This window comes from Podarcis erhardii (genome assembly GCF_964252035.2).
Source record: "Podarcis erhardii genome assembly, chromosome: 16".
Lineage (NCBI taxonomy): Eukaryota > Metazoa > Chordata > Lepidosauria > Squamata > Lacertidae > Podarcis > Podarcis erhardii.
The window spans coordinates 11,587,789-11,599,038 of NC_138514.1; positions in this window are offsets into that span (position 1 = coordinate 11,587,789).

Here is an 11,250-nt window from a genome sequence, read left to right on the forward strand (position 1 = left end):
TGAACTGGCCCAAGCCACAAAAACTTTGCTGACCCCTGACAAAGCTCATTTACTCATGCATTTAATATTTACCTTATGCCAAACATTGGATCACCTGGGAAAAGGTCCCAAAGGCAGCTAATTCAAACCAGTAGCATTTAGGGATGGGGGAGAAAATCAAGGGTTGTTGTGGGGTTTTTTGTATTTTAATGAAAAACTATTTGTATCGCACTTTTTGGAACAATATGCGAACTCCAAAACAGCAGATCTTCAAAACTTGCACTTCTCCGAATTTTGCAATGCAGTTTTCCTTCCAAACAGCAGGTGCAAAAATGCATATGTTAAGCAAAGATGTGCATAGAAATGCATTTATTAGTTAGAATAGCATGCAAAAGAGCATTTTATTAGGGGGAAATGATTGGAAAAATGTGTACAGTCAAAACTGCCTGCAAACATGCATTCATTAGAAAATTTCATACAAAAATGCTGACGAGTTTTAATGAGAATTTTTTTTAAAATGCAAATTGCTGCAGAAATGTGGAAAACTGAATTTAGGGTTGTATAAATGAGAAACAGAGAGAACTGAAGGCCAGTACTGTTGTCCCAGTTCTGTGCTGAACCCCAGAGCCATCAAATTCTGCCTCTCTTCTTCCTTTCTTCTGCCACTACCTCATCACTTGCCATCTCCAAGTCTGTCAGCAGAAGGAGAAACTGCCTCCAGTTGTCTTTCCTTCTCTTTCTGGGCAGTGATACAGACTGGACCCAAAGGGAGAGGGCAAGGGCATGTGACTGCAGGAGTGATTGTCATTATAGGAGGTCAAGGACACATTCAAGCCATGCAAAAACATTTGGGGTGCAATACAGGGCCAATGAGGGGTGTGGTCTGTGGAGAGAGGAGGTGTGGCTGGAGGAGAATGCCAAGGGCTAGACAGAAAGGCCAAGAGGGTCACATTTTCTCCCTGCACCTGAGGTCCCCACTCACCTGTACAATAACTATTCCATTAACTTGTATGAGTGGCAGGGCCAAGCTGTGTATGAACACAAACACATGACCATTAAATGCAAATGAAAAGTGACATGGTATCTCTTTTCTCTGTGGTATTAGGAAAGCTCACAGAGTCTCTCCCCTCCCTCCATGGTTTAGCAATAGCATATAATCCCCAAAAGCAATTGCAATTAAAAGAAGTCAAGGGTTGTCTAGAAGACCCAGTCATGCTTAAATGAAGCTCGAAGGGAGCAAGCAGCAGGTATCTTTAATCCTCCCTGGCCCATCGCTGACTTTTCGACAAGACTTCACCATGGATGCAGAAGGCAGCAGCACAAACAAAACAAAACCAAAACCCCCAGGGAATTATTGTCTCCCATAATCAAAAGAAAACGGAAGGTGGACCAGGGAAATGCTTCATTCTAATAGGCGAGTGATTCAATCTTAGTTTTTTTTTTTTTTTAAAGCGGTTCTAAAAAAAGAAAGCAGTAGTCTTTTTTGATGTCAATCTGAAATCCTAATGTTGGGGAACATGAGTCTGTAACTGTTTCTGGACACTATTTGATAGAGTCCAGGCCCTGCCGCTTGAGATCCTTTAAGGGTAGATAACAGGAATTAACCTTGTGACCTTTTCATGCAAATGTATGCTCCACCACTTGCATAGAGAAGGCTTGCAATATGGGTGCAACATGGGCTGATCTTCCTGCCCTGCGGGGGCGGCCCATCCCGCTTTGCCACCTGAGGTGAAATAGGATTGTGCTGCTCCCTGACCCCTCACTCACCCCCACTGCGTGCTGGAACATCCCCTCACTGAAACTGGCGAGCGGAGGGGCATTCTGCAAGCTTTCAACCCTTGCCTTCACTGCCCCGGGGGCGGGGAAGATGAGTGGCAGAGTGGCTTGCCAGAGTGCTCCCACCTCTCGCTGAACTCGGAGAGAAGAGGGATATTCTGTAAGGATTTGATACCCATTTTCTCTGCACGATGGATGGGGAAGATGAGCAGCAAATCGATTCCGCTTCCAAGGGAGACCGGGCTATGCTTGGGCCACCAGGTCCCACCCCCGCCTCAGCGTGGTGTGGGGTAGCATCCTGGCCATGCCATTTGCCAGGCGACCAATCAGGATGCTGTGGGGGCATGGCCGGGGCCAATTTACACCGCGGCATGACTCTGGAAGCTCCTCTTTCAGCCTCGCGTTGTGGATCTCCTGCTCTCCCATCCTCTTTTAGGTAGGGTCACTGGCCTTGCTATGGACTTCAGTTGGTCACCGTTGAGGGGCCTGGTAGGATTTTTTCCACTTGGCAAATTGGCACCAGCCACTTGGTTTTCACCTACCTCATAGCAATCATCACAACTTTGTAAGGTTTGATGGTTAGGCATTGGAATAGCGATGTGTTGGGGAGGTGAGGTGCGGCCATCACCTGCCCCTCCATGCGTAAGGGTATTCCATTAAAGGAATCCAGGAGTGTGGATCTTGTCCGAAGCCCAGGGAGGGGCTAGGGCCATGCCACAACCCCAGCGGAAACCCAGGGGGGCTCGAGTCGATCTGCATCGGAGGGGCTCCCCCTACAGGTGGTTTCCCTTCCAGACTTCCTGCAAGGTGGGCAGGAGTCTGATAGAGGCTCTTGATGCCAATGCCTAAGCCAATACCTCTCACATTCTGTAACCAATAAAGTTGTGGCCTAAATTTTGCACATTAACATTAACCTAAATTCTGTGTCCTTGTGTTTTTATTCTCTGGGGGGTGCCTTGGGGGTCTTGAAGCGCAACAGAGCACACCGGAACAATACTGGCAAGAGGAGGCATTCAGCCACCAACAGAATCAATGGGTACTGCCTCTTGCACTTTCATCGCCTGAGACAGCCAGTCCACACCACCTCATGAGAGGACCAGCTGCCTTGCCCTGCAGGTAACGGCTCTGCCCAAAACTCATGACTTGTACTGATGTGCAAATGCTTGGGGGAGGGAGTTTCACTTTACCATTTGTTTCATTTTTTTATTTTTTCATTCATTTCATATTCCATTCATTTGAAATACATTTGGGTTGCCGTATTTCAAAAAGTGAAAATCTGGACACAAAAGTCATCAAACATTTTTGGGCAGAGTTGTTCCAACGTGGGTTGCCCTACATCCGGGTCTTAACCATTTTTAGAAATTCCGCCCGGATGCTATTTCCTATGGATGAGTATACATCTGGGGAAATGTATGGCAGCCCTAGACTTTATCCCAATTTGTACCCTCATTTATTTGAATGGAAGGCCCAGGCAGTTTCCGGCTGATTTCAGTGTTTTCTGTTCCAAATGACCTGATTTCTTTTCATGGCTTTCTAGTTTTCATCTGGAGCAGGGATGGTGAGCCTTCAACCTGGTGCTCAAGTGCTTTTCTCCAGGTCTCTCTCTATCGCCCTTTGAACGCTCCCATAGCCACAGATCTTCCTGAGCAAGACCTCTTACTAGCTCAGCTTTGTATCCCTTTGTGCTGGTCCCGTGGGTTACCCAAGAGGCAAGGTCCAAGTCCGGTCCGTGGTCAAAGGTGCAATGTGGAGGCAGTCCATAGTAGCTGAAGCTGGGTGCATGGCAGGGAGCCGGGTGAAGTCAGGAACAGGCTTGCAAGCAGGGAGCCAGGGCGGGTCAGGAGCTCAGGCAGGAACTAGCAACCAACAATTTTGCTCCCACAACTTGGGACTGGGGCTGGCCGGCTTTTATCTGCCCTGAGGCATGGGGCAGCCCCGATCCTCTGGTGACTCGCCTCTCCTGGCCTGGAGGCGAGCACTCCTCCTGCGGGAACTTAGTTCCCTCCACCTCTCTGCCCTGAGCCTCTGCAGCTCAGGAGAGGCTGGAGGGTTACCGGACCCAGAGGCAACCTCAGCTTCCTCTGACGGGGCTGAGAATGGAGCACCTGCAGGCAATGGGTCCTCCATCACCTCAAGAGCCAGAGCAGACTCAGCTGATGCCTGCACCTGAGGATCCAGCACAGGTGAGGACCCTTCAGGCTCATGCCCCAGCCCTGGCTCAGCTGGTTCTGGAGGCGGGGAATCCTGTGCAGGCTGGGATTCCTCAGGTTCAGTATCCAAGTCCGAATCCCAGGCCATCACACCCTTGGAGCAACAAATGGAAATTTAACCTTTGTGCGGTCAACTAGTCTCTACACACACTTCACTTTATCTTCCATACAGGAAGCAAGAGGCATGATTAGAATTGAAGGATACTTTCCAGCCAAGTCAGGACACACAATGTGGGTGCAAAGCAGGAGCAATGAAGGCTGTGGTCTGGATAGAATGGATGTGGCTTTTGGATGGGGGTGTGGCCTGTGGAAGATCTCAAGTACCAGAAAGAGAGGCGGGTTCTGTGTTTTGCTACCAGCCCTAAGGTTCCCCATTATGGCTCTTGATCTGGCAACTGGGCACTCAGACTGTGTTGTCGAGACCGTTGCTGCTTATGTCACTTGCTGTTGTGTGATGGGAAGTTTCTAGGCTTCTACTCCATTCATCAGGTAGCAGCAGAGGGGGGAAAGGATGGCTACTGTTACCATCTCCAAAATGCAAGCCAGCTGCAGAACATCAGCAACTCATTACAGCCCCTGCAGCTCCTACACAAACAGCCTCTGTGAAACAAGGCATGGAGAATTGTAGTAAATAAAACTGAAAATTCGGTGTCTCTTCTAATAAACACCACAGCCATGGCTCCAGGCTGACAACGCGGTCAGCTGCCTTCTCTTCATTGCCGAACGAGAGGGCAGTATAAGGACAAACACCAGAAAGAGTGAGGGGTGGAGGCGAGTTCAGCGATGGGAAATCTGGAGAGAGAATGAGAAGAAGAGAGAGGGAGAGGGAAAGGGGGGGGGGGAATGGATAATAGTTTCAACTAGCTTGAACTTTCGCTCCAAACTCAGTTTATTTTTGTTCCCCCGTAAGGGTTCATGCATAGAATGGTTGGGGAAGCTGTGATCTTCCCAATGTTGTTGGACTACAACTCCCATTATCCTTGACAATAAGGCATGCTGACTATGGTTGGTGGGAGCTGTAGTTTACCAATATCTGGAGGGCCACTGGTTCCCCATCCTTGTTCTATTAAGGGGTGGATGAATTTGTCAATTTTTTGTTTCACTCGGTTTCTCTTTTCTCCAGTCTCCAGTTCTCCATATTTCTGCAGCATTCTGTGATTTTTTAAAAAATAAGGAAAATTTGTCAGCATTTTAGTACAAATTTCTTGTAATAAAAACATTATTCTTTGCAGTCTTGACAAATCTACACATTTTTGCAAGCATTTCCCTGTAATAAAATTGCAATTTGTATATTTTGATATATGCATTTTTGTGTACCTTCCTGTGTTCTGACAAATGAGCACAAGGGCATTGAGATAACGAATAAGCAATAGGCACATTAAAATTGTTATAACTTCATTTTATGAACCTTTGCAGTGGAGGCTGGCCTATGAGATTGAATGGGGGCACCCCACCATCCCCAATTGCCAGCCGGCCCTAGGCCGGCTGCCACCTATCTGCCTTTTAGCACCATGCCTTCTGCCCCACCAGTCTCAATAGGTACCAACCACTACTGGCTAATCATATTTAAGTTCTAGTTATTCTGCATCAATTCTGCACTAGGGGTGTGTGTCAGCTCTGTGTGTGGTCTGACTAATAAGATTAAGCAATGTGATTGCGGGGGGCAGGGGCTTCTCCTTCTCCTGAGTCAATAAATGCCCAAGTTACCAGATTGCCCACACAAAGCCTCCAGTCAGCCTGTTGTTTCTGTTCTTTTCTGTCCTATATAGCTCTATGTTTTCCTGCATATGTTTTCCCAGGTCCATGGGCTTTGCAAGAAGTGAGCTGTCCAAAATTTTGTCTGTGGAGCATTTAAGAGCTCTGGGTTGCTTTGTTTGTTTTGTTTTTGTTAAAACACAGCAGTTGACTTTTTGTAAGTTAAAAACTTCATTTAAGCCCCCCCCCCTTCTAAAACCCTACATTACATTGCTTTAACAAAAACAAACATACAACTCTTCAGAACTCCTCGGGCTGTAGTCTAGACACCCTCATGCTGTAACGCCAATTAAAGGACATAAACAAGCACTGGAAAGGAAAGGCAGGCCTGAAACTACAAAGCTTTAAATAATGTACAAGTAAGAATACACAGCCCTTGACCACCTCTTAATTATTTCATGGTAAGAAAGAGCAAAAGGAATTCTCCCAAGGAATTATGGAGAAAAGTGAATCCCCTGCAATTGGGCAGGCTTAATCTACTCTGGAGTGGTTTCTGTACCTGTCAATTTCATCCACATTGGCCAAAGTGGGAAGAAGGGTTATAACCATTTTTAGAATCCCTATTATAGTGAATGCAGAACACAGAGCTTCATTTGAAACAAGAGTGACTCGGAAACCAAATTACAGTTTGAAGTGGAGAGAGCAACTCAGAAGCAGATCAGAATTTTTTATTTTTTTTTAAGGCACAGATGCAGGGCGAATCTTTGGACCTGTGCACGCCCTTAATTTCCTACATTCCCTCATCTTATGTCTCCTCACCACAAAATGTCTGGCTGCAGGCAAGTGCCCATTTTATCAAATGCATGAAATGCTGCCCTTTGTTGCCACATAATATCTACATGACCCCAGCTGATGGATGGTGCTTGAGAAAAGAGAGCCTTCCATGGTTGACAATGATGATTTGTTGGAACTTCGAAGGACAGCCCAAACGATCTGCTAGGATTGGCTGCCCTAGATAATTCCTTGTCAAGAGCTCCCTAGTGCTACTGAGGCCTCTGGAGGAAGCAGTTTGGATTTAAAGCACTTCCCCCAGTGCTCTGAATCCAAAACACTTTTTCTGCAGAGGGGAAAATGCTCCATTTTTTAGAAGCACTTCCCTCTCTACAGAGACGTTAATGGGCCCCTGTAACTGCTGGTTGGCAGTGAAGGTGCATCTCCAAAGGAGGTTTCTGTAGCTGCTGATGAGCTGCTTGATGGTTACAGGTATCTTCTTTTAACTTACCCAGGTGTCAGTTGCCTGACATCATTATGCTGTCATGTGATTGACTGGTGGATGATCCTAGCTACCTACCAGGTTGGCCCACAGGGAGTGGGAGAGATAATGATCTGGTCCATGATCTCCTTGTTGCAGGGCATTGTGGGGAGAAAACACCTCACCGCACAATGAACCCTTGGCAGCTAGTGAGAGGTGTTTGTTTACAAATTGGTTTGCTTACAAACCAATCATTTTTGGTATCACACACACACACAAACACAACAAACAAACAAACTACACAATTTCATTAGTACACAACTGTTAGGTTTCTGTGTGTTGCCACTGGTGCAGTGCTTGGAGTCATAGGACTCTGTTTACATTCCTGGGATCCCAGACTGTTGGAAGTCAGACAGGAGATGGATGTGATGTTACTGGTTTCCTGTCCCCCCCCCCCCCGGTTGCTCTCTGCTTTCACAGAGAGAGCATGTATATTTCTTTTCTGTCTGCGTACTGAAAGTTGCATTATGAAGATATGCATGCACTCCGTCCTCCATTTCTCTCTCTTAATAAATATTAATAAAAAGCCCAGCTGCTTGCGTTGGAACTGCACTCTTCTTCTGACTAGCTATGAGGAATGTGTTTTGAGGTGCGGCTTTCAAGAAAATGGCTCTGAACATGCTTAGAGTGCTCTTCAAGGCAGCCCTACTAGGCCAAGATTGAGATGGCTGGTTAGCACTCATAACAACAAGGAGCCTTTACAGCAGGGGGTGGAAAAAAGATGGTCTCTCTACAATAAAAATGTCAGCAACATGGCTTTAACTGAAAAAGACACATGGGTGGGACCTACTTTGCTATAACTATGCTTTTGGATTAGAATTGGTTGAGTGCTGTGGAGGTCTAGTTGGCCAGAGAATGGTAGATTGACAAAAATGTTTGCAGAGCTTCTCTGAGTTCATATGCATGTATAAAATGTGTTTGGGACAGGAAAGAGTGTATGGTTTTGATCTCTCTCTCTCTCTCTCTCTCTGTGTGTGTGTGTGTGTGTATGGGATGTTAAATTGCTTGACATTCTCTTTGTAGCTCCAGAGGTCCTAACAAACCAGTCTCCATTGCAGTCAGGCAGCCAGATACTTGAAGTGATAGAGTAGGGCCAGTGAGTGTTGTGCCCCAAGGAGAGGGGATGTGATCAGCAAAGGAAGCATTGTCCAGAGAGAACTTCAAGGGTCACAATGGGCCTCCAGACCTGAGAGGTTATCCTTCTCTGATCTAGCCATTTGTTGTGTAGAGTCAAGGCTGAATCTGAAGCTTGTGAGTTGACTTGCATGTGTACAGAATCCATTTAATTTTATTTTAACAAATGAGAAGGTCAGGAAGAGTCCAGAGGTTCTGCAAACAGTTAGCTTAGGTGGAGCAGCAGTGCTTTGCAAGAGCAGGTCCATGGAGGAATGTGAGAGAACAAGAGGGATGCTGAGAATTCCTTTTCTGGAATGCTTCCCCACATTGAATTGCAAGGAGGAAGCATCCACAGCCAATACTGAGTTCCAGTGGCAAAGATCTGAAACAAAACTGGAGCCTTGTCAGGCCACCCAGTTGAGCTTGAAAGAAGCCAGGTCATCTTGCACTGCTGATGAACTTTGATTCTTGAAACAGAATCTAAAGGCGAACGAAATCTGATGGAAGGGGGGAGGACTTCTTTCTTTTTTTAATAAGCTGCTCTGTTAGCAGAGTATCGGCACAAGCACCCAAAGACATGGCTGATTCTGATGGATTGCCATTGGCAGCAGCTAGAGGCACACAGCTGTGGGTCAGAGGCCATGGTTTGCAAACTCCTTGTGTTTTTCTAGGAGAAGGTCAGGCTTGCAAGGATGAAAGATAGGAGCAGATTCACCTTTCAGCACTGCTTTTTCATAGATGGGATCACCAGGGCTTCTCAGGTAGTTCAAGTGCTTCTTAACGTAGTGGTCCCTGCAGCCCATCTCCTCTCCTGATGTCCTGGGCACTAGTTGCATAATCCAAACAGCCTAAGACAACTGGGAGGACAACCAACCCTTGAGTGCCTTCAGAAATCAGCCTAGCCCAGAAATCCAATTCATAGAATCATAGAATCATAGAATCATAGAGTTGGAAGAGACCACAAGGGCCATCGAGTCCAACCCCCTGCCAAGCAGGAAACACCATCAGAGCACTCCTGACATATGGTTGTCAAGCCTCTGCTTAAAGACCTCCAAAGAAGGAGACTCCACCACACTCCTTGGCAGCAAATTCCACTGTCGAACAGCTCTTACTGTCAGGAAGTTCTTCCTAATGTTTAGGTGGAATCTTTTTTCTTGTAGTTTGGAACCATTGCTCCGTGTCCGCTTCTCTGGAGCAGCAGAAAACAACCTTTCTCCCTCCTCTATGTGACATCCTTTTATATATTTGAACATGGCTATCATATCACCCCTTAACCTCCTCTTCTCCAGGCTAAACATGCCCAGCTCCCTTAGCCGTTCCTCATAAGGCATCGTTTCCAGGCCTTTGACCATTTTGGTTGCCCTCCTCTGGACACATTCCAGTTTGTCAGTGTCCTTCTTGAAGTGTGGTGCCCAGAACTGGACACAGTACTCCAGGTGAGGTCTGACCAGAGCAGAATACAGTGGCACTATTACTTCCCTTGATCTAGATGCTATACTCCTATTGATGCAGCCCAGAATTGCATTGGCTTTTTTAGCTGCCGCGTCACACTGTTGGCTCATGTCAAGTTTTATTCAAAAGAGTATATGTAATAATGAAGAGGTGGTGAAATTGCAAGTATGCATCTCAAAAGTTATAGAAAACACCATTCATTCCAGAATATTTGTGTAACTAATGTTATAGTAACCCAAACTGACATTGCAAAACTTGCTCTCGGTGGTCACCTCTGAAGCTGGCAGCCTCAGGTATTGGTTGAAGGTTATGGGAATGAAGAGGAATAAAATCCCCTTTTAAGGGTTTTGGGTACCCAGACGGGATGTGATTGGGAGCCAGCAGTTTCCTACCAATCACAAGTCATTTCAGGTGTGTCTGGCAAAGGTTTGCACTTTTGGGGTATCTGGGAAATGGCTCTCTTTCTGCTACACCTAGATGATCAGTTACTTGCAGACACGACTTCTTTGCTAACACAGAATACAGAACCAGAGATCAGGGTATTCACATTCAAATGCATAACTGCTGTTCATGCTTTCGAACACTGAGCTTTGGAAAATGTGATCAACGTGGAGGGGTAGGGAAGACAGTCTTATAGAAATATTTCAAGCTGTGGATGTCTGCCCAGTTGGAGGAAATGGTACAGCATCTGCTCTGCATGCAAAGGTCCTGGGTTCAATCCCCAGCATATTCAGGCAGGACTGGGAAAGACCCTAGCGTGAAACCCTGCCAAGCTGCTGCCCATCAATGTACACAGTTCTGAGCTAGGTGACCCAACAGTTTGACTGAGTATAAGACAGCTTTATATTTTTCTAGATGAGCGGATTTCAAACTTACAACTGTAGATACATTTAATTTGTTGCCTATGCACCCTACCTTTTCTGCCATCATAAAATTCTTTCCTGTATCCATTCCCTGACCAGACCTGGCCCTTCGATAAGGTTGCAGCACAATGTGAACTCAGGGAATGTTGTTGTTTTTCCCAGGGTTCCTAATCATGCTGAAGAGTCTAATATGTGCATAGAATGGTATGTGCCAATGAGGTGTCTGAAGAAGGGCAGGCACATATGGCTCTGTTCAGACGGCTCTATTCAGAGTGCTCAAGTTGCTGGTGAAGGAAACATGTGCAATCCCATTCTCCACTCTCCCCATTTAACCTACATACTTTTGAAGGCATTCTCTGTTGTTTGGGGAAGCTTGGAGATGTCTGATTATGCAGCCTTCCTGTCCCCAACCATTTCTCTCCTGGATGTTGTTGCCTGTGAAATTTTGGGCCTTGAGCATTTACGTATGTAAATCTGGTGATTTCACAATGATATCCTCTTTGTGTAGAATCTAACAGCATCCCCATGATGTCCTCTGGCCCATTCAAACATTGCTTTCTTGGAGTTATAAGAACTGTCAATAACCTAGTCCATGGCTGAAACTAAGCCTTTGTGCATATTTCCCATTCTAATCCTCAACTTTATTATTTTCTCCTCTCCCACCCCCTCTCTTCTTCTCCCTTTATGTAGTCTACATTTAGACTGTAGGCTCCTCAGGGCTGGAATCTGCCCTTCACTAAGGTTCCTCTATGGTTCTTTCAGTATCTGCAAAGCATGAGCCTTCAATTTACTTAGCAGCCCTGAATGCAAAGGCAGATGGGGCCAAGAAGAAATGTTTGCTGCAGCC